Source organism: Giraffa tippelskirchi, chromosome 1 (genome assembly GCF_054371585.1).
Source record: "Giraffa tippelskirchi isolate mGirTip1 chromosome 1, T2T-mGirTip1v1.2.pri, whole genome shotgun sequence".
NCBI lineage: Eukaryota > Metazoa > Chordata > Mammalia > Artiodactyla > Giraffidae > Giraffa > Giraffa tippelskirchi.
The window spans coordinates 139,924,668-139,948,054 of NC_137275.1; the positions used below are offsets into that span (position 1 = coordinate 139,924,668).

Consider the following 23,387-nt stretch of genomic DNA (forward strand, 5'->3'; position numbering starts at 1 on the left):
TTTAGACATGTTATGTTTGAAATGACTATAATATATCCACATTTCCCAGGTGGCGCTAGTGGTAAAGAACCCATGTGTCAATGCAGGAGATGTAAAAGATGTGGGTTGAGAAGATCTCCTGGAAGAGGGCACAGCAACCCTCTCCAGTATTCTTGCCTGGAGAACCCAATGGACAGAGGAACCTTGTAGGCTGCTTGTTTGAAATAACTATAATATATCCAACAGAAACTAGAAATAGTATGTAAAAGAATTTGGAATTCATGGGAGAATTCTAGACTAGAGCTGTGCATATGGTAAGTCAGGATATAGATTGCATATAAAGCCATGAGACAGGACAGTCAGTTTAGGCATAGAATAGAAGAAGTCTAAGAACTGAACCTTAGGATAAACGACCTAAAGTGGCAAAGACCAGAACCAGGAAAAAAAGTATCTCTTGATTCATAGCTTTCTGTGACTACAACTTGATATTGAATCAGTCGAATATAAACATTGTTTGTTCTTAGTCACTCAGTCATGCATGACTTTTTGCAACCCCATGGACTATTCTAGCCTACCTGTCCATGGGACTATTCTCTGTCCATGGGATTCTCCAGGCAAGAACACTGGAATGTAGGTAGCTATTTCCTTCTCCAGAGGATCTTCCCGACCTAGGGGTCAAACCCAGGTCTCCTGTGTTGCAGGTGGATTCTTTACTATCTGAGCCAATCGAGTACCAATTAAATATCAGGCAATTTAAAGAATAAGTTTATCAACAATTATTAAAGTGTCCTCCTTGTCTTTGTCTAAATTTAAATATCTGTGCCAGTCCATACACAGAGTCCAAGTAATAGAGCAATGAAAGAAAATTTGGTGGAGTGGAAAGAGCACTTGGAGGAATGTTAGTAGCTCCTAAGTTCAATACTTGTAAACGAGGAAGACAAGAAGTTGCTTGAATCTCAAAGCAACACACACAAATGAAGTTCCAACAATACAGTCAGAATTCATTCTTTGTATAAGTTTTATCCTCTTACTTTTGTCATCAAGCATTAGAGTGAGTATGTTCCTCCAATTTACATTTTCACAAGTGGGAGTTCATTCCCAACTGACTGACTTACTCCCAGGATTAGCTCAACAGATACTGTTATCCTGCCTTTTGGGTCTGTTTTGTGATTTGAGCTAAAGTTTAATTATTCTGCAAGAAAGAAGCAATATTTACTGTGTTATATATGATCAAAATATTACATTCTACACCAAATTTTTTTAACTTTTTTATCATCTTTACTTTCTTTTTCCCAAGGAAATTATTTTTTTTTTTAATTTGTGGGAAATCTTTCCAGAATCTAAAGTTACAATGACCAGAACTCAACATTTTATTTGTAGGTAGGGCTATATTTGGGCAAAAATACTCTGTCAAATAGGATATAAAACAATATGAGTAAAAATGGCATGTTACCTTAGTACTGGATATTATCAATAATATATGATATAATGATATCTTAGTAATTTTTAAATTTCTTCATTTAAACTATTAGTTTTTTCTCCTGAAAATAAACACTTCATAGTAGGATTTGGAACCCATGAATACCTAGAAAGAAATAAATCTTCAATTAAACTTGATAACAAAAACCCACGCTTTTTCTCTTCTGTTGACAAAATGACCCAAACAAAATTACATTCTGTTCGTAAATATACAATAATCTGTATATTTGTTCAAAGGAATAAAAGAACAAAAGTTTGCAAAGATGTGCTTCATTCACCAAAGGCTATATAAAGTTCTTTATTGTATGTCTCTATGTATAAACTACATACATTGGAAGCAAAGCACTTGAAAGTATTTGTTACCTTGCACTTGAGAAATTTTACAAAAATTTACTTAGTTACTTATGCCAGAAAAAAATAAAATAAAATAAAATGCAAGTCTTACTCTTTATGTTCTTTATATAATTAAATACATGTTTAATCAAAATCTATTTTAAGTTAAATAAATCGCTTATGAGCACTATTAGAGGCTCATTCATAAATAAAGAGTAATAGAAATAGAAAGTTCCACATCCTGAAATTTTCATAGATTTCTAAGAATTGGAAATTTTAAAATGTACACAAATGTTCTCAATAAGTTGAAAGCCACTGTTAGTCTAAAGGCATATAAAATACATGACTTTCCTTTTAATTTTTTAGTTTTAATGAAATACGTATGCAGAACAGTACATAGAACACATAGTTATTACACAGTTTATAATTGCTAGTATAAGTACAAACTCTTATGTAATCATCACACAGGTCAAGAATAGGGCATTGCCAACACTCCAACAAGTAGAATATTGCTTCTTCATGGAAGAAAGAAGGAAACCAGGGAAAGGCACAAATTCTACCTAAAATACATGTGATAACTACAGCTATCAGTACAAAGAGTGGAAACAATGAGAAACCTACAGATCACGTGCATCTTCTAGTTTCATAATAAGGTCAGGAAGATCTTATCAAAAAGAAGGGCTAAGTCAGTGTTTCCCAAAGTTTGCCTCCTTGGAACCCAAGTCCCCAAAAAGATCATCTCTTTAAAAAAAAAAATTACATAGTCAAGTGAATTATGGAAACACACTGTATAATAGATGCACATTGGAATGATTCACAATGCACGTTAGTATATTAAAGCCTCAGAAATCTTGAAGTAAAAAGATCTCTAACTTTTTTTTGATGCAACTATCCTTAACTTACAAAGAGTGCTTTGCGTGTCAGAAACTATCTAAATAAAGCAGTTCTGGGTTAATTTAAGTTCGTATTAACAATGTAACTTTTATTTCCCCAAGCCTGTGAAGTATTATCTTTCTTTTTGCTTTCACCCTATGGAATCCACAGTTGATTCAGCTTAAAGTAATAGAGGGATTTTTTTCTCATTATTAAATGAAGCTTCCCTTTACATTTATCACTTCCTATTTAAATCTTGAGAGAAGTCCTTTCATTTACTGTATTGCTTTTTCAATCTCTTACATTTCATCCAGACCTCATATCTGAAACACTTCCTCAAGGACTTTTGAAGAACTGTATTTTATAATGCTAGGATATTTAGAAGAAATATTTCCTTATTCCTATGAACTTATTTTGCTTTGCTAACAACAGCTGACAGAACTTACCTTTGCATTTTAGGAAGACTTTTTCAAGGTCAGTTGATGGTCTAGCAATTCTATTAAGGATTTGAAGCTGTTAAAAGTACTGCTTTTCTAAAAAATGCATACACCACTTGAAAAATCAATCCAGAGAGTTCTACATTTCAATCCTCTCACCTTGCTCTAATATCAGTTTCACTGTCAAACTGATGCAACTGGAAACTTGGTTGACCAGAATATACCATTCCCTAACTCGCCTGAGATACCAAGGTGCTACCTCACTGTCCTCATTGTCACCCTACTGCTCTCCCAGACTTGAAGCTCCCAACTGTTGATATCCATGCTTACAACCTCTATTATTATTTGAAACATCAAGAGAGTTGAATGATACAAGTAACAGCAGATGTATTTAATCATCATGTTAAACACGCCTACTTCTAACAACTCTTTTTGTGCTTCTGTTGGACAGTCTGAAGAAAAGCCTGGATCCAAGTAGGAGGAATGGAGCTGGGGAAAAGAGTGCTGGTTAACAACAGGCCTATGTTATTTACAAAAATCATTTGATTATAACTTTTAAAATAAGATATGTCCTTGGCGATTCAGTCGCTAAGTCGTGACTGACTCTTGTGACCCCATGGACTGTAGCCCACCAGGCTCCTCTGTCCATGGGATTTTCCAGGCAAGAATACTGGAGTGGATTGCTATTTCCTTCTCCAGGGGATCTTCCCAATCCTGGGATTGAAACTGGGTCTCCTGCATTGTAGGCATATTCTTTACTGACTGAGCTATGACAGCTCTCTAAAATATATCCTTAGGTATATAAAATTTGATCGTGAAATTGTCCCAGTCATTATTACTGCATTAAAAAATCACTACAAAGCTTAGTAGCATAAAATTATCATTTTTAGAATGACCACAGAAACTGTGGGTCATGCATTCATGTAGAGTATGGTTTGTTTCTGCCCTTTGATATTTTGGTCTTAGCTGAAGGAGACTCAAAGAGCTGAGGCTAGGGACCCACTTCCTAGATGGCTTCTTTACATACATGTGTGGCACCTTGAAATGGATGGCTGGAAAGCTGGTGTCAGGTGAGATAATTGGCTGAGCACATCCACATATGGGCTTTCCACAGTCAGACTTCTCATACTGCTGACCATTGTCTCAACAAATAAGTCAGAACACCCAAGGCCTTTTATGATCTGGTCTCAAAAGTCTCCAAACATCACTTAAACTATATATTCTTGGTTCCAGCAGTCACAACCTCATCCAGATACAAGGGGAGTGGACATAGATCCCGTATCTCAATGAAACAATGGTCAAAAATTTAAGCTGCCATGGAAATACTTTATAAATATTTCAACATTTTCTCCACCAAAAGAACTTCTAGATTTCCTCTCTCTGATTCATCTGAAATAAAGTGAAGTGGCATGATAGAATGATTTGGAGCAACTTGAAATACAAAGTCTCAGAGAAAAGTGACAGAGCTTGAGGGTTGAAGCTTGAGAGAAAATTGAGTGAGCTTTGGTAAGGGGGTTGCTATCTTCATTTTCACTGAAAAGAGAAAAATAAACAAGTATAAACTATGAGACTTGATTGAGAAATGAAGAAGGGACCTTATAACATGTAAGATCCAAAGTTCCCTCTATTACTGGCATTAATCAGACTGATTGCCAGAATATATTAGTAAAGAGCATGCACTGCCCTGGATTAGAAATTCATATCTGGGGGCAACAGACTAATCCTTCATAGGATATGAATGAATCAACTCCTCAAGTAGATATACACATTTGTTCCTCATTCAATGTTAGTCCATTCATCTACTCACACAGTACTTCAACAAACAAGTACTGAGTACTTCCTATGTGCCTGTACTGTACTGTTTGTTGACACCACATGTATAAATGGTATCATTAATCTCTGCTCTTAGACAACTCAGTCTAGAGCAATTTTCATATATTCACTTTTTCAGCTTCTTTTTTAAAGCAATTCTGTCACAGCAGAAGTTTAAAATCTAGATGTATCATTAAGATGTGAGTGAAATAAGAAACACCCAAAGAACTAAAAGTCACTAAGCAGTGTATCAGTGAGTCATGAAATAAATAGTATGCATAGGAGATAATTTTAGACTATAGGGGATCACTATGGAACTAGGCAAACTAAAGATGGCTTCATGGAGTTGTTCTAGAGATATGTCCTCTAAAAAGAGGTAACTAACGGCTTTCCTGGTGGCTCAGAGGGTAAAGAGTCTGCCTGCAATGCTGCAGACCTGAGTTCAATCTGTGGGTAGGGAAGATCCCCTGGAGAAGGAAATGGCAGCCCACTCTGGTATTCTTGCCTGGAAAATTCCATGGACATAGAAGCCTGGCGGGCTACAGTCTATGTGGTCACAAAGAGTCAGACACCACTGAGCAACTAACTTTACTTTTAACAACCAAATACTGAGATTTATTTCTACCAGGGCTTCCCAGGTAATGCTATAGTGGTAAAGAATCTGCCTGCCAATGCAGGAGACATGAGAGATGCTGGTTTGATCCCTGGGTCAGAAAGGTCCCCTGAAGAAGGGCATGGAAACCCACTCCAGCATTCTTGCCTGGAGAATTCCATGGACAGAGAAGCCATGTGGGCTACAATCCATAGGGTCGCAAAGAGTCGGACATTACTGAAGCAACTTAGCACACATGCATACATTTTCGAAGATATGTGAAAATTAAGAATTTCTATATAACAAATGAAGTACAGAAAACATTCTATGCTTTTAAATTTATCCAAACCAAACTATATTTAGCTTCCAGTCTCTGTAGGCCAAGTCTGGTGAAAATAACAACATCAATAATTATTTTGTAATTTACCACTACATTTCATTCCCCTATACACCTCTCTCTCTTTCTCTCTTTCCCCAAACCCCATTTTTCTCATTCATTTATTTTATACTGTGTCGAGATATCAGATCTTACAAAGGCCAAGAAAAAATAGAGGAGATTCCTAACCAATGGTCACTCTTGGCCATTGTAAAGCACTCATTGTCCTTGTTAACACAGTTCATTCAGAGGTGGAAAATGTTGCTATTGGTTCAAATCCATGTTGTCAAATTGTTTCTGTGGACTTTCTCCTAGCCTGCCAAGTCAACATTGGGCTCACTGCCCAACTTCTTGGGTACTTTCACAAAGAAACCTAGGGTAAAATTTCCTCTAGGATAAGGAGGCCTACAACACATGAAAACACAAAGCTGATCTTCCTGTCCAGAAAGGACAGGAAAAATTTTTTAAAATACGATTTTTTATTCTGTTGTTGGTAAATCTATTCCAGCAAAATAATTATAAGAACAATGGAATAAAATTATTAACATATCGTCATGCCACAAGTGATAACTGCACTTTCTTTTATTTAAAGGTTACAAACTTCTAGCAAAGAACTACATTGGTAAAAGGAGATTAAAGCACATGAATTTGAATACCTGTTAGCTGCCCAAATATGAGAGAAAGTGTATAAATGGCCTTGGTAACAAGAAAATGAAAAGGCATTTCTGTTTAGTTTTACATCTAACATATTTAGAATCAATCATTTTTGCTCTAATTCTACCATCACTTTTACACTATTTGGTATTCATTGTAACTTGTCCAATCATAAGAAATTCATTTGACCTTTGGAGATTATAGACTGAATATTGTCATACAATTTATATATCTTTGAGGATCAATTGCTCACCAATACTATGAGCTTTATTCCTACTTTGAAAACTCAGCTGAAACAATAGTTTTTCATTGACAAGCACACAGCAGTAATCCTGGGTTTTTTTTTTCCCCCTCTTTGTCCTTTTGATGGAGGCACTTTTAATGCAGCATCTCAGTATCAGAAATTTCCATTGTTAACATGTTACTTTAATCTGTCTTCTAGCTATACCACCAACTGAGTAATATTAACCATATTTTACATTTCAGTAGTCAATCTGCCCATTCTATTTATTTTGTGAATGAAATAGCTAGATGTAATTCTTAGCAGATCATACTAACAAATGGTGTCATTATCGGTATAAAACTAATAACACTACATTTAAATATGATTTCTCCGTTGAGAGCCTCATTTTAGAGGAAGTTAAAATTACTCCCATCAGGGATATAACAAAGTTAAGTGTTTTGCCCAACACACTGAGCTATTAAGATAATCAAAAAACTTTTTTCCTAGGTTTCAATCTTTATGCCCACGTTCATCCCCACTCTTCACTAAGTACTATCTATAAATTAATAGACTCTGCACATTTTAACTACATCTACCAAAGCAAGCTGCAAAGACCTATGGATTTGTGAAACATTATTGCTCAAAAACTCTTTGGCAGTTTTAAAACTTGGTTGCATATTGGAATCACCCAGGGAGCTCTAAAATATGCTGTTGTCTCGGTCACGCCCCAGAGATTCTAATTTAATTGGTATAAGGCCTGAGCATCAGTATTTTTAAAAGCTCCCCAGGTGATTCTAACGCACAGCCAAAATTGAGAACCACTGTTCAAACCTTTGTTTTACAGATAAGACAATTACCCTTATCAATGACACATATAAATTTGATGTTAGAGCTAAAGCTAAAACTCCAGTCTTCAGAATTTCAGTTAATAACTCTTTTTATTAGCTCAAGGCTTTTTAATAGTGTTTCTCTGGGCCTAGGGCTCCTCAGAGATACTGCAGGGGCCGTGAAAATAATAGAGATGAAGGAGGAGAGGTCTGATCCCGCTTCAGTTCAGTTCAGTCACTGAGCATGTCTGACTCTTTGCGACCCCATGGTCTGCAGCATGCCAGGCTTCCCTGTCCATCACCAACTCCCGGAGATTGCTCAAACTCATGTCCATCGAGTCAGTGATGCCATCCAATCATCTAATCCTCTGTCATCCCCTTCTCCTCCTGCTTTCAATCTTTCCTAGCATCAGGGTCTTTCCCCAATAAAAAAAGCTTAATTTATATTTTTTAATATGTCAGACTCAGTTGCAAGATTTTTTCTAGGGGAAGAAAAAGAAAAAACAGAGGGAGAAAATTTATACTTGCCTAAAGTAAAAATAAGTTTTAAACTGTAGCAAGCAGACGGCATATGTATATATGCCAGAGAGCACCGTCTCAGAAAAAGAGACGGAGAGAAAGAGAGAGAAGAAGAGGGGGAGGAGAAAAGGAGGGAGGAAAGAGTGCTTGCTTCAGCAACACATATGCTAAAATTGGAATGATACAGAGAAGACCAGCATGGTCCCTACACAAGGATGAATTTGCAAAGAATTCATAGAATTCACAAAATGCTCATTAAAAACAAAAGAAGGAAAACTTACAACTCTTTAGATAACCTGAGGCCAGCGGATAAAGCTATTTATATATATATATATTAAAATGTAAATCTAGGGATTTAATTAGTTTAAATTTAACCCAGTGAAGAGTCCTTAAGCCAGAAAGTAACTGCTTTTACCATCTCAATGTGTATTTTATAATTCTTAAGGAGGAATGTGTCCTTCCACAGCATGAGGTGGCTTGAGGACGCCCCTGAGGAGCCTAGTTTTGAGAAGAAAAGTGGACTTTTCATTAAGCAAACAAGAAAGAGAATTGGACAAGGTGACAGGTCAAGAGAGGAGGCCAGAAAAGATCGTACGGACAAAGACTGGAAAACTGGATAGAAAACGCTAAGACAGGAACTCTGGTTCCTGATAGAAACTAGACTTATGCTTACTTTACAGGCTAAATGAAAAGGGCAAACAACTTGAGAGGAAGAGAAAGTGGAGAACAGCTGTTCCATCATCATCTCTGCATAGAACACCTCCACATCCATTTTATCTTTGGAGCAGGCTGGAGCAGTGCAGTTAAACTACAGTGCTGAACTTGGTTATTCATTAACTAGGATATCAGCTAAGACTCAGTCAACATCTATCAAAATCTTGGAGGTTGATGCTTAACACTTCTCTCTTTAGTTTTATTTATTCATATTTCTGCCTTAGGATTTCCAGCAATTATCCATTCTTTTATTTTGATTTTGATAGATATATATTTCCCAATACTCATAACATATGAAATAGAATCTCATTGACATGTTTTGTTACTAACTGGAAATTATAATTTATAAGAAGAATAGTAGTCATACACTGATCACCTTCCATGTGCCAAACAACATGAGTATCACCCTATAAAGATCACCCTTTATCATCACAAAAACACTATGAAGCTAATGTTGCTGTCTTCTCATGGTGAACCCTGGGCTCAATAAGGTTATTTTGTCCAAAATGAGGCAATTTTAATTTATTTTTGTCAAGATTTCCAAAGTCTGTGTTCTTTCCACTGCTATACTATGCTGTTTCATTCTCTCCACTGACCCCTGAATCAAGTGGAAATGCCCCCATGCTTCTGGAACATGTAGGCCAGCAATATTAAGAATATTTGAACTACTCTTTTCCATTAATGGCACTCCATTTCCCTTTCTATCCAGAAACCCCTGGGAAACTACTACTTTGCCATGAGTTGCAGATTAAAGGAAAATTAAAAATTATAAAAAGCATCTCATGACATAGGACAATTATTTCTGAATGAGACCTTATAAAATTTCATCAAATTTTATGAGCTTTAAGCATTGTATTATATATTAATGAATCCAGAAGGCTATATAATATATAATACTTAATCTTCTGCTTATCTACCTTATTGCAGACAATTAAAGACACTATTTTTGAAAATCCTTTTTTTTCCTTTCCTCTCACAGAATATCTAGTAAAAATTTGACACTGTTATCAATCTGAGTTTAAAATGCTCAATGGTTTCCTGTTAAAATTCATAAAAATATAAGATACAGGACCCTTTTTTACCCCATTTACAAGGATGCATATCTTAACTCATTTTCTCTAAAATAAATCTATCACAGTATAAATCTAACCCACGTAATACTAAAGTATGATTTTACTGGATGATTTTGTATTACAAACTCTGTACACAGAGTTTTCTTAATGACTGACACTTAGTTGCAATATAATAAATATGCAGCTTCCCAAGAGTGACTTCATTTCCAATTCTATCTTCTTCTATATTTAAATCCTGTACCATCCATCTCTGCTTGCTAAACAAGACAGTTAAAAGTTACTGAGTACTTAATATATCCTAGGTATTTTAATTATTTTAAATAAAAATCTCTATTTGCCCTCATGGAATATCTATAAAGGGAATACAAATATTATTCCCATTTTACAGATAAGAAGACTGAGTTTAAATAATGTACCCAAATTTATTCAGTTAACAAGCATAGAACATGGATTCAAGTCTAAGTAGTCTAAATTGAGAGCTTTTTGATGACTTAGCTATTTTTAACATACAGCTTTCACTCCTTTAGACCCTTCTGTGAGTTTGCCTTAAGTTATTATTATAACTCGTTGCCTGCACAAACTCAGAAAATGCAGGAGGGCCTCTGTTCCTTTTATTCCTTTTATTATCTTACTATTCCCTATGATAAGACCTTGAACAAAATAGATGCCTAACAATTTGAACTAAATTATTAAAATAAATTAATCTAATTAGATGAATCATTTATTCATTCCATAAATATTATTAAACATGTCTCTGTGCCAGTTACTGTGATGTGTGATAGAAAGCGAATGGTCATCAGTGTAGGTAAGGGTCTTCTTTACCTTCCTAAACTGAATATTCTAATTTGGTGGCATATCTGGAAAACAATTCTACATAGTGATTTTGATGGTACAGTTCTAGTTGTCAGTGAAACTCAACCAAAACTAGCTTGAGTTAAAAGGTAACTTAATGACTCCTGAGAAATCTAAGAGGTGACTGACTTCAAACACAATTAGATCTAGGGTTTTAGAAATGCCATTAGAAATATTCTCCCTCTCAATTCTGTTTTCCTCATTGTTTTATCCATAGACTGAGCTCTCTCCATGTGATGGTAACAAGAGCTGCCAGAGGCTCCAACTTATAATACAACCTAGTAACTAAGGGGTAAGAAAGTACTTTTCCTTAAAGTTCCAGCAAACACTTTTGGTGGAGCTCTCATTGGCCATACTTGGGTCATCTCTAAGACAATCAAAATAGCCAGACTAATTGGCCTTGCCTTGGTAATGTGCTCATAGCTCACTGTGGCAGGGGGTTGGGGGGGTGGGTGGTGAACACTAGTGAAAGGGAAGCTTGCCAATAAACCACATACCTACTGCTATTAAGGAAATAAGAATGTTTACTCTTCTATCAACTCACTGGGCAAGAAACAGTTCTTTATTTAATCATTCAAAGAAATTACCCCTCATAAAATGATTTCCACCACCAAGAAAGATTTCTTTTTAAAACCTTAGTTTAAATCATTTTGTGGTATTGGTAGTTCTACTAAATTTACTGATTATATTCAACCCATTAGTTTTAAAAAAGTGACAATCTCACCACAAAAGCAACAACCTAGTAGCATGATTCTTAACAGATGTATGCACAAAAATGGTTGCAGTTGAGAGATATTTTTATTTTAAAAATCCAAATATGAACAAACACTTAATTGCTTATTTTAGATTATTGGAATTATAATCTCTTCGACACACACCAGATGCACAGAAAACCTTTTCTGAGCTCAGTTTAAACAATCTTTATTAGCATAGCAGCAGTGACCTCAAAAGCACTTAATAAGGACTGTCACAAGTTAGTTCATAAAAGATGAATTCAAGGTCCAACTGATTCACATATTAAAATTCTGAAAAACAAAATTGTACCAGATACAGGTCTAATATATAAAACATACTGGTCAAATCTGAAATTAACAGGAAGGTCAGGGAATGGAAAGCAAATAGGAATAACTGAAATACTCTTTAACTTCTTTCACTGTGGGGGACTGAATATATAAGCAGTGACAAACAACATCTAGTTGATTATGGGAACACAAGGAGCAATCAAAGTTAAAAAAAAAAAAAATGAAAGATCAAGAAACCAAGGCAGCTAAAGGGAATAACTTGGAAACAGATAAGGAATAAAAATAAAGAAAGCAGCTGACAAACTGAAAAGGTAACTGGGGAATCCTTAGGGAACAATGAAGAAAAGTGGGCTTTAACAAAATGTAGGAACAGACTTTCAGCTACAATCAAAAATCTCGAGATATTAATAATGAGTTTATTAGTTAAAATCAGAACTAGATGCAGCTAATATCATTTCTGATATTGATTAGATAGCATCAATCCATAAGAAAAAAAATCCATCAAGTATCACTAGTGAAAAATGTAAGGGTACCAAATTATATATGCATACTGCATAAACTAGGCTAAGTATACAGCAATAAAAAGGAGGAGTTTGAGACACTCAAATCAATAGGCAATGCAACAAATAAAATTGATGGGAGCCTCTTTTTTCTAAGGGATTTGAGAGTATTGTGTCAGACAAGAAGGTCTCCTCAAGACAATGAGCTCATGTAAAAGAAAGAAATTTTCACTAAAATGCTAGTAAAGGAATGGAGACCCAGATTAGACTTCTACTTAGCGTATCACCCTAATTTTTTTTTTAAAGTGTGACAGGAAGAATTTTACATGTTCATCAAAGAACATTTCATTTTCTCTGAAGCACATAGTCAGACAACATTTTGCAATCAGGTGGGGACATGTGAATGAATTCTGAGCAGTAGAATGTGGGAAGAAGTGATAAATAATACTTTCATGCCTGGCCCTAAAGTCCCTTGGGCCACCCTTCAAGTTCTTTCTCTCCCTTGTCCAAGGAGATGGTAGAGTCACTACATAAAAGAAGACTGGTGCCCTGATGACTGCATGGAGAAAAGCCTCCTTGTGGACCCAAGGCCAACAACGACTTGAATATTAAATAAAAAATAAAAATATCAGCTGATATCCACCCACCCTGGTTCACACACAAACATTCGTCTAAAACTTACTGAAGAAAACTGAATTGTTTACATTATAAAACCAAATGAGTTTTTAAAATGAAAGTTAAGAATAGATAAGAAGGTAGAGTCCTGCAGTATAACTAAAGGACAGGGATAGATGAAGTGGAACAATTAGTGAGTTCACATTATTTGAAGTGGCAAAGGGGTGTTTAAGAGAAAGGATGTCTAATATAAACTTGAATTATATGCTGTGCTTTGCTGCACTGCACATTATTCCCCTTCTTGGATACCAAATCTTGCATAAAATTTGCTAAGTGTAAAGCCTTAAAAAATCTTATCTTGATAGTGAAAGAGTGGTATCCAGGTAGTGTCAGAGGAGTGTGCACAGGAGGTGGAACAAAGAGTGAAGATTAAGAATTAAGTAACAGCAGCTTCCTCACCCATTCTGTGAGAACAGCATCACCCTAAAACCAAAGCCAAATAAAAATATTACCAGAACGAAAAAACCTATAGATCAATAACTCTCATGAACATAGTTGCAAAAATTACAAAGCATTAGAAAATTAAATGGCCAAGTAGGATCTATGTCAGGTAACAGTATTGGGAAAACTGGATATTCATTCATATGCAAAAAAATGAAATTCAACCTCTATCTGACATCACTCACAAAAAATTAACTGGAAATAGATTAAAGAATTAAATGTAAAACCTAAAACTGTAAAACTCCTAGAAAAAAAATAGAAGAAATGCTCCTTGATATTAGTCTGGGCAACAATTTTTCTTGGATATGACGCAAAAAAATAAAGGCAACAAAAGCAAAAATAAGCAAGTGGAAATACATAAAGCTAAAAAGCTTTTGCTCACCAAAGGAAACCATCAACAAAACCAAAGGAAACCTATGGAATGGGAGAAAACATTTCTGAACTATATTATCTACTAAGATGTTAATATATAAAGTATATAAGGAAATAATACAAATTAATAGCAATGATAATAATAATACAAATGGAAAATGGACAGAGGACCTCAATAGACATTTTTCCAAAAAACATATACAATATGGCCAACAGGTACACAAAAAGATGCACAGCATCACTAATCATCAGGGAAATATGAATCAAAATATCCTTGAGGTATCCCTTTATGCCTGTTAGAATGGCATCAATCATCAAGAAATAATGGATAGGGACTTCCATGGTGGTCCAGTGGTTAAGAATCAATCTTGCAATTCAGGGGATATAGGTTCAATTCCTGGTTAAGGAAATAAGATCCCATATGCCCTAGATTAACTGAGACCACGAGCTACCACTACTGAGTCCTTGTGCCACAACTAGAGAGTCTGTACGCCACAGCAAAAGATCCTGCCTGCTGCAAGAAGATGCGAAGCAGTCAAATTAAAAAAAAAAAAAAAAGACAAGGGATACATGCTGGTGGGAATGTGAAGAAAAGGGAATCCTAGTGCCTTGTTGGTGAGAATGTAACTAGTACAGCCACTGTGGAAAACAGTACGGAATTGCCTCAAAAAATTAAAAGTAGAATTGCCATGTTGTTGCTGTTCACTCACTAAGTCGTGCCCAACTCTGCAACCCCATGGACTGCCACACACCAGGCTTCCCTGTCCTTCACTATCTCCCAGTGAAGTGAAAGTGAAAGTCGCTCAGTTGTGTCCAGCTCTTTGTGACCCTACTATCTCCCAGAGGTTGCTCAAACTCATGCCTATTGAGTCAGTAATGCTGTCCAACTATCTCCTCCTCCGTCACCCCCTTCTCCTCTTGCCCTTAATTTTTCCCAGCATTGGGGTCTTTTCCAATGAGTTGGCTCTTTACATCTAGTGGCCGAAGTACTGGAGCTTCAGTTTCAGCATCAGTCTTTCCAATGAATACTCAGGCTTGCTTTCCTTTAGGATTGACTGTTTTGATCTCCTTGCTGTCCAGGGGACTCTCAAGAGTCATTTCCAGCACCACAGTTCAAAAGCATCAGTTATTCCATGCTCAGCTTTTTTTATAGTCCAACTCTCACATCCATACATGACTACTGGAAGAATCATCACTTTGATTATTCGGACCTTTGTTGGCAAAGTGATGTCTCTGCTATTTAATACACTATCTAGGTTTGTCATAGCTTTCTTTCCAAGGAGCAAGCGTCTTTTAATTTCATGGCTACATTCACTGTCTGCAGTGATTTTGTAGTCCAGAAAATAAAATCTGTCATTATTTCCACTGTTTTTCATTCTATTCAGCATGAAATGATGAGATCAGATGCCATTATCTTAGTTTTTTGAATGTTGAGTTTTATGCCACCTTTTTCACTCTCCTCTTTCACCCCATGACAGTATGAAAAGAATATCCATATGATCCAACAATTCCACTTCTCGGTATATATTTAAAGGAAACTGTTATCTTGAAGAGATATATGGACTCCCATATTTGATGCAGCATTATTCACAATAGTCACAGTACGGAAACAGCCTGTTTGCCAATGGATGAATGGAACAAGAAAATGTGGTATATATACAAAACAGAATTTTATTCAGCCTTGAAAAAGAAGAAAATTCTGTCATCAGTGATGACATGGATGAGCCTAGAGGGAATTATGCTAAGTGAAATAAGTCAGGCAAGTAAAGAAAAACAAATACTGCGTGGTATCACTTATATGTAGAATCTTTAAAAAAAAAAAGTATACTCATAGAAACAGAGAATAAAACTATGATTGCCAAGAACTGGAGTTGGGGAAAATAGGGAGAGTTTGGTAAAGGTTACCAACTTTTAGTTACAAGATGAATAAAGTCTGAGGATCTAGTATATGACATGGTAACCACAGATGATAACACTGTATCATTTAAATTTGCTAAGAGAGTACAACTTAAGTGCTTTCAAAAAAAAAAAAAAAAGAAAGTGTAAGATGCTGCATTTTGCGTTCATTGTAAAAACAATTTAGAAAAAAACATAAAAATTAGCTAAAAATATTGACAGCCCATAATCCCAACACTCAGAGTACCACTAGTATCATTTTAACAATTATAATTTAATGTTAATAACTGATACTAATTTCTATATCCCTATTTTTACTACTTAACCATCTATCATTGGCCTTATCCTATGTCTGGAAAACCTCTTTGTAAAAGTTATTTTACAATGAATATGCCATACCTGTAAATACCATAAGTTACATAATCATTACCCTAAATGGGAACATTTCAATTGTTCTAATTTGGTTAAGTAGCATTGCAATAAAAAAAAATTATGCGTGTATATTTTTCTATAGTTTGCATTATTTTGTTAAGATAAATGTCTAGAAGATGAATTCTTAAGTCATGGTAAATCATATAAAATGAAGGCTGAAGACACACACTGAATTAGAGAACTCTAGTAACTTTTTGGAGATATATTTTTCTAGCTGTAATTACAACATTCTCAAAGATCCTACATAAGTAGTGCTAAAATTAGCGTGGGATGAAAGTACTGACGTACTGTAAATTACTATTATATTCAAGTAGATTGAAATTATTTCTTAAATCTGATGAGAAGAGTCATAAAGTTTGGTTCTTTAGCCAGTGGAATAGATTTTTGAGCTCCTGTATTATTTGGAATGATCGATTTTAAGTACTTGGCTTGACACACCCCTACATGCATCTTTCAAGTGCCTAAGATGGCACAATTCTTATGCTTTCCTAACTGACAAAAAGAAAATATTTCTCAGGCCAAAGAGATACTGAAAAGTTGTCTTAGCAAAAGATAAAGAACAAGAACACACGTTTTTCCTAAATTCCTTGTCCTGAACCTGCCTCCTTATGGTAACAACTAGTTTTACCTAAGGAACTCCCTATCTCTAACTTTTCCTTCTACTTGAAATCCAGCCACATTCCAATTTGCTAATAACTGAAAAATCAATTGCTTCACAGGCTTGACTAAATATCTTTTCAAATGGCACATTACAAGATGGCAAAAGCTATGTTACAAATCAAAGCAAATAAACTGCTGAGGTTGTTAAAATAAAAGATGATAGATCTATGTGTGATCTTTCCAGCTAAACATCAACTCTTGAATTAACTTTAGTAGTTTTAGCTTACTATATTCTGAGAAAAAAAGAGACAGAATTTAACTAGCCATATTTTTAAAATACACACTACAAGCACATGGAACTCTGCTCAATGTTATATGGCAGCCTGAATGGGAGGGGAGTTTAGGGAAGAATGGATACACGTGTATGTAAGGCTGAGTCCCTTTGCTATTCACCTGAAACTATTACAACATTGTTAATTGACTATATCCCAATATAAAATAAAAAGTTAAAAAAGATAATGATATATTGTTCACAATATTAGTGACAGCAGTATATTGTAAAATTTTATTATTTATTATTTTTAATTTATTGCTTAAAATTTAAATATTGTTTATTTTAACTTTAGCTTTCAAATACATGTTTTAGCAATTTTACAGTGGACATAATAGTATTCATTCTTTTATATATACAAATTTTTAAGTGATATACATACCCTGGGAGGCCATGCTCAAACCTTATTTTTAGTGTTAAGGGTGTCTAATACTTCAATAAAAATTAAGTTTAAACAACAAAAATAAATAAATTAAATATATACTACAACAACATAATTTTTCAACCACAGTACTCTCCTGAAAAAAAAAAAAACAAAACAGAGCTTTGAAAACAAAGTAGAAGTCAAGAAATACACATGCTTACAAAAATTTAGTATATGATAAAGTTGAGGCAATGACGTTATTCCATAAAGGATGTTGTAAAGTTGGATAGCTATTTGGGGGGGAAATTGCATCCATACTAACACTTTATTTCAGTAAACATTTCAAAATATTAATACTTAAATGGAAAATGAAACAAGTTCAGAAGAAAATGTGTGAAAAAACTTTCATAACCTAGGATTCGAAGCTTTTCTAAGTATGAAAAAACAGAGAAAGTAGAAAAGATGGATTAATTGGACCTAATTTTAAACAAGAAAATTTATATGACCAAAAATCCCTCACATCAATAATTACAACAAAAATAACAAAATGAGAAAGTAAATACTCTTTCTTAAGATGGCTCTTAGAAATGTGGAAAGATTCTGATTAAGGAAAAGGAATTTAAATTGTTGAACTTAACTCCAGGATTTATCATTATTCACAAATAATTAAAAGATGGGTATTTAGAAATGACCATGTCTGCTATATTTGCAATTTGATGTTTGATTGGCGTTTCCCCAGTGGCTCAGTGGTAAAGAATCTGCCTGCAATGCTGGAGACGTGGGTTTGATCCCTGGGTCAAGAAGATCCCCTGGTGAAGGAAATGGCTGCCCATTCCAGTATTCTTGCCTGGAGAATCCCTAGAATAGCGAGCCTGGTGGGCTATAGTCTAGAGGATTGCAAAGAATCAGACATGATAAAAGTGACAGCATGCACTCACACACGATAATGTTTAGTCTTCAGGTGACTTTCCACCACTGTTGACTGCACAAGTGAATTTGTTAGACCACTTGTACTGAACATAAATGAAAAGGGAAAAATGGAAAATTTTGCCCACATTGGAGAAGAAGAAACAATATGGCTAGATTTTGTTATTGTTTGTGCTTTTTTAAAGTTGCATTTTGGCAGGAAGGAGATTGCCAACTTTTAAAAAATACATCATTAACAAATTCTGAAAAGTATGAAATGCATAATAAAAATCACTCATAATCATACTTGAAGATGGACACACTGAGCACTTTAATATAATTTCCCTCTCCACTTCCTCTAATAAATATGCTTTCCTTTAGGACACACACACATACCATACAGACTGTATATACTGTGTATACGGAATATACAATGTAATACAGCAGAATTTTCTAATCTGTATTTTTCACTGAACATATCATATGCTGGGGAAAGAGGTTTAAATAGCTTTGAAGACAACATAAGGATATTTTCATACATGAAATAGCAGTTCATATAAGAATGGGGGGTTGGGGGAAGAGGGTTGAATTTTAATTTCTTCATAGCAACGTATATGTGTCTGTTAGAGAAACCTGTATTTTCCGTCCTCTTGTTTTCTTTCCATGGAGAAAGGCTTCCTTCCTAAATACCACTTCCCATTTCTTTTTCATGCAAGATGGAGTGATTTATCTACTGATATGGAATAATTAGTGAGTTTAAAAACAATTTGTCCATGTGCAGCTCTGCTCTTCCAGGGTTCTCTGCTTCCATTCAGGAAGTATTCATTTTGTTTACATTCTGCATTGCAAAATTACTGCCCCAATGGTAAGACTGTATCTACACACACTGCTCTGTGCCTACCTGAGTGGGTAAATTTAATTCTAGAGTAAAGTGTTGGGAAGCACATCAAAACTACAATCTGGAACACAGCCTTAATCTGTAATTAAGTTGCTACTTTATCTTGAGATGCTTGCCTCTTTTCATTTGACTCAAACTTACAAGGTGAAGAAAGGCAATATGTGTAACTTCAACTTTGTCTATAACTTGTTGTTGCTATTGTCACTAAGTTATTCCGACTCTGTGCAACCCCATCAACTGTACCACGCCAGGCTCCTCTGTCCATGGAATTTTGTGTTCAATTCATAAAACATTTTCATGTGCATTCTCTTATTTGATTTTCACAGTGACCCTTAGATGTAAGAAGGAAGATGTTAACATTTGTTGAGTACATGCCTACTGTTTGTCAGAAATGTGCTATAAGATTTACTTTTATTAAAGTTTAATTAATCTTCACAACTTTCAAAAATAGAATTTGCCATTATTTTAAAGATCAGAAAATTGAGTTCCAGAGAGGTAAAATGATTTGCCTAAAGATAGATAAGTAGTTAGAGGCTGGACCAGAAGTCTGAGCTGACTGTAAACACTAGGATTATGTGCCTCATTCACTTCTGTATTTCCAGGTCCTGGTCTCAAACTTGGTACAGAGAAGGTATTCAGTCAATATTGTTCAAAATTGACTCCATATCAATGCTCTTTCCACTGCATCATGGAGGGAGAAGAGAGATATTTTAAACTATCAAATTCAGGCAATCTCTAAGCTACAATCCTATTTCCATGGGAGTTGGAAAGTAAGGGAATGGGGGGAACTAAGGCTTGTTTTTTGACATATTTATGTTGCATGTGATACAACAGAAAACAGAAAGGACTATGAAACTTGAGATCTAGTGTGTCACAGCAGCCTTGTCACTGCTAGAGCAGTGAGACCTTGGACACAGTCACTTGCTCGCTCTCACCCACAATTCCCTCATCTGAAAAACAGAAATGCTAAACTATCTTGGAAGTTGTTGTAACCCTGATAGTCTGGGCTTCCCAGGTGGCTCAGACAGTAATGAATCCGCCTGCCAATGCAGGAGTCCTGGGTTCTATCCCTGGGCTAGGAAGATCCCCTGGGGAAGGGAACAGCTACCCACTACAGTATTCTGACCTGGAGAAAATTCCATGGACAGAGGAGCCTGGCAGGCTACAGTTCAGGGGTCGCAAAGAGTCAGACATGACTGAAACCTGATAGTCTACCAATACATGAAACTCAAAGCTCAATTTTGGAAAGAACAAATGCTGCTACTTTCTAAACAACAAAGACTGTGTATTTATTGTGTAGTTATACAGAGAAATTGTAATTTAATACATGGACAAAGGCATCTATAAGTTTTGAATATAACAGAGCTATGACATGTCCACAAGTTTACAAGTCCAGAAATTCCTGAGGACAGAAAGACAGAGACATTAGTCCATAAAATCAGAACATTCCAAACAAGAAGTTATCAGACTTCCCTGGTGGTCTAAATGTTAAGACTCTGCACTTGCAATGCAAGGGCTCAGGTTTGATCCCTGGCTGAGAAACTTAGATCCCACATCTCATGTGGCACAGAGAGAAAAGAAAAAAAGAAAGAAAGAAAGAAATATCCTCCATAAAAGAGGGGATATATGTATATGTATGCCTGATTCACTTTGTTGTACAGCAGTGTAAAGCAACTATGCATGCATGCTAAGTTGCTCAGTCATGTCCAACTCTTTGTGACTTCATGGATTGCAGCCCATCAGGCTCCTCTGTCCATGGGATTCTCCAAGCAAGAATACTGGAGTGGGTTGCCATTTCCTTCTCCAGTGGATCTTCCTGACCCAGGGATTGAACCTGTGTCTCTTATGTCTCCTGCATTGGCAAGCAGGTTCTTCACTAGTAGCACCACCCAAGAAGCCTCAAGGCAACTATAATTCAATACAAATAAACAGGAAGTTACAGTATATATTCTGTTAGAAAATGTATTGACCCAAAAGTCATGATTGACAACTTGCCTTTAATATGAAAGCCAAATAGGAAAACAGTTTTGCCTAAGAAAAGAGTTAAATGTACCTTCCATCCAGGTTCCTCCCTCCTTTGTGCCTCTTACACACACACACACACACACACACACGCACACACCATAAATGATGTTTTGGCGTGAACACACACACAGATAACTTATTTTAAAAGATAGGAAAAGGAAATTAAAAGAAGCAGTCATTTTCTTTTTCACACCTGGCCATATTGCCAGCAACAGGGGACAATGAAGGAAATCTGCAGTGATATGCATCCTGCTATATCTTTGCTGACCTGAGTCTTCCACAGTCAAAAGAAAGCAGGTAATATCCTCCATTAGCAGAAGAAAAGCTATAAAATTGCTCAAGTTTACTAGTATCATTATTATGCTGATTTTTTTAGATGCAGATGTAAGATTCAATGTGACAGCAGAATGTACATGTCAAAAAGTACTCTACTCAGTGGCCTAACTTTTGAGAAAATAAACAAGCCTGAAAATTAACTTAATCTATTTACAACAGGTTTAAACCACAATGTTCTAGGGGGAAAAAATGAAAAGTGTGTTAAGATTTTCATTGCCTGCATCCAGAGGCGTACAGTTGTATACCAATATCTATTGTATACCAATTCTAGCCAAATCATTCCTACAAAGTAGCAACAAAAGAGTATTTCTTGCCAGATAAGAACCAAGTATTGTCTTACCAATTTCCAAAAGGAAAAAGGGGTGGGTAAAGTGCAATGCTGCTGCTGCTGCTGCTAAGTCACTTCAGTCATGTCCGACTCTGTGAGACCCCATAGACAGCAGCCCACCAGGCTCCCCCGTCCCTGGGATTCTCCAGGCAAGAACACTGGAGTGGGTGCAATGAATTACTGTCAAACAAACATGCTATATATATATATATCAGAATTATCAGGGAAGTATTTTGTAAAAATTAGATGCAGGTAGTCTCGGCAATATTGACATGCAAATAAATATGTAAAACTATATAAATAACAGCCCAGAAGAATTTTGTAGTCCTTACTCTAGATTTTGCCTCCCTATTGAAAAATCTGAAGTGAAGTGAAAGTCTCTCAGTCGTGTCTGACTCTGCAACCCCATGGACTGTAGTCCATGGAATTCTCCAGACCAGCTTTTCCCTTATCCAGCAGATCTTCCCAACCCAGGGATCAAACCCAGGTCTCCCACATTGCAGGCAGATTCTTTACCAGCTGAGCCACAAGAGAAGCCCAAGGATACTGGAGTGTGTAGCCTATCCCTTCTCCAGGGGATCTTCTCAACCCAGGAATCAAACTGGGGTCTCCTGCATTGCAGGCAGATTCTTTACCAACTGAGCTATTGGAAAAGCCCCCAACAGCCTACAGCACCTGGTATTCCTAGGCAGTCTTCCATCCAAGTACTAACCAGGCCTGACCCTGTTTAGCTTCTGAGATCAGACGAGATTGGGCGCATTCAGGATGGTATGGCCTTAGCCATCACTTCATGGCAAATAGATGGGGAAACAGTAGAAACAGTGACAGACTTTATTTTGGGGGGCTCCAAAGTCACTGCAGATGATGACTGCAGCCGTGAAATTAAAAGACACTTACTCCTTGGAAGGAAAGCTATGACCAACCTAGATAGCATATTAAAAAGTGGAGACATTACTTTGCCAACAAAGGTCTGTCTAGTCAAAGCTATAGCTTTTCCAGTAGTCATGTATGGATGTGAGAGTTGAACTATAAAGAAAGCTGAGTGCCAAAGAATTGATGCTTTTGAACTGTGGCATTGGAGAAGACTCTTGAGAGTCCCTTGGACTGCAAGGAGATCCAACCAGTCCATCCTAAAGGAAATCAGTTCTGAACATTCATTGGAAGCCAGGTGCTGAAGCTGAAACTCCAATACTTCGGCCACCTGATGGGAAGAACTGACTCATTGGAAAAGACGCTGATGCTGGGAAAGATTGAGGGCAGGAGGAGAAGGGGATGACAGAGGATGAAATGGTTGGATGGCATCACTGACTTGATGGACATGAGTTTGAGTAAGCTCCAAAAGTTGGTGATGGACAGGGAAGCCTGGCGTACTACAGTCCATGGGGTCGCAAAGAGTCGGACACGACTGAGCAACTGAACTGAACTGATTGAAAAATCTAACCCTAACACTAGTTATCTAGCCTTAATATCAAGTCCCTTCCTTCTCCTTTAGCAGCTTCAAAGTAATAATGTAGCCAA

The 23,387-nt window shown here is 36.1% G+C and overlaps 1 non-coding gene and 1 pseudogene across 1 annotated transcript; one reads left to right on the forward strand and one right to left on the reverse strand.

Annotated features, from left to right (window-relative positions):
• The first annotated feature begins 8,247 nt into the window (after positions 1–8,247).
• LOC145521707 (U6 spliceosomal RNA) lies at positions 8,248–8,357 on the forward strand. The gene has a single exon (XR_014065607.1). It is a non-coding gene; the product is annotated as a U6 spliceosomal RNA (small nuclear RNA).
• Positions 8,358–22,532: 14,175 nt separating this feature from the next.
• LOC145522052 (5S ribosomal RNA) lies at positions 22,533–22,651 on the reverse strand (annotated as a pseudogene).
• Between the last annotated feature and the right edge of the window lie 736 nt (positions 22,652–23,387).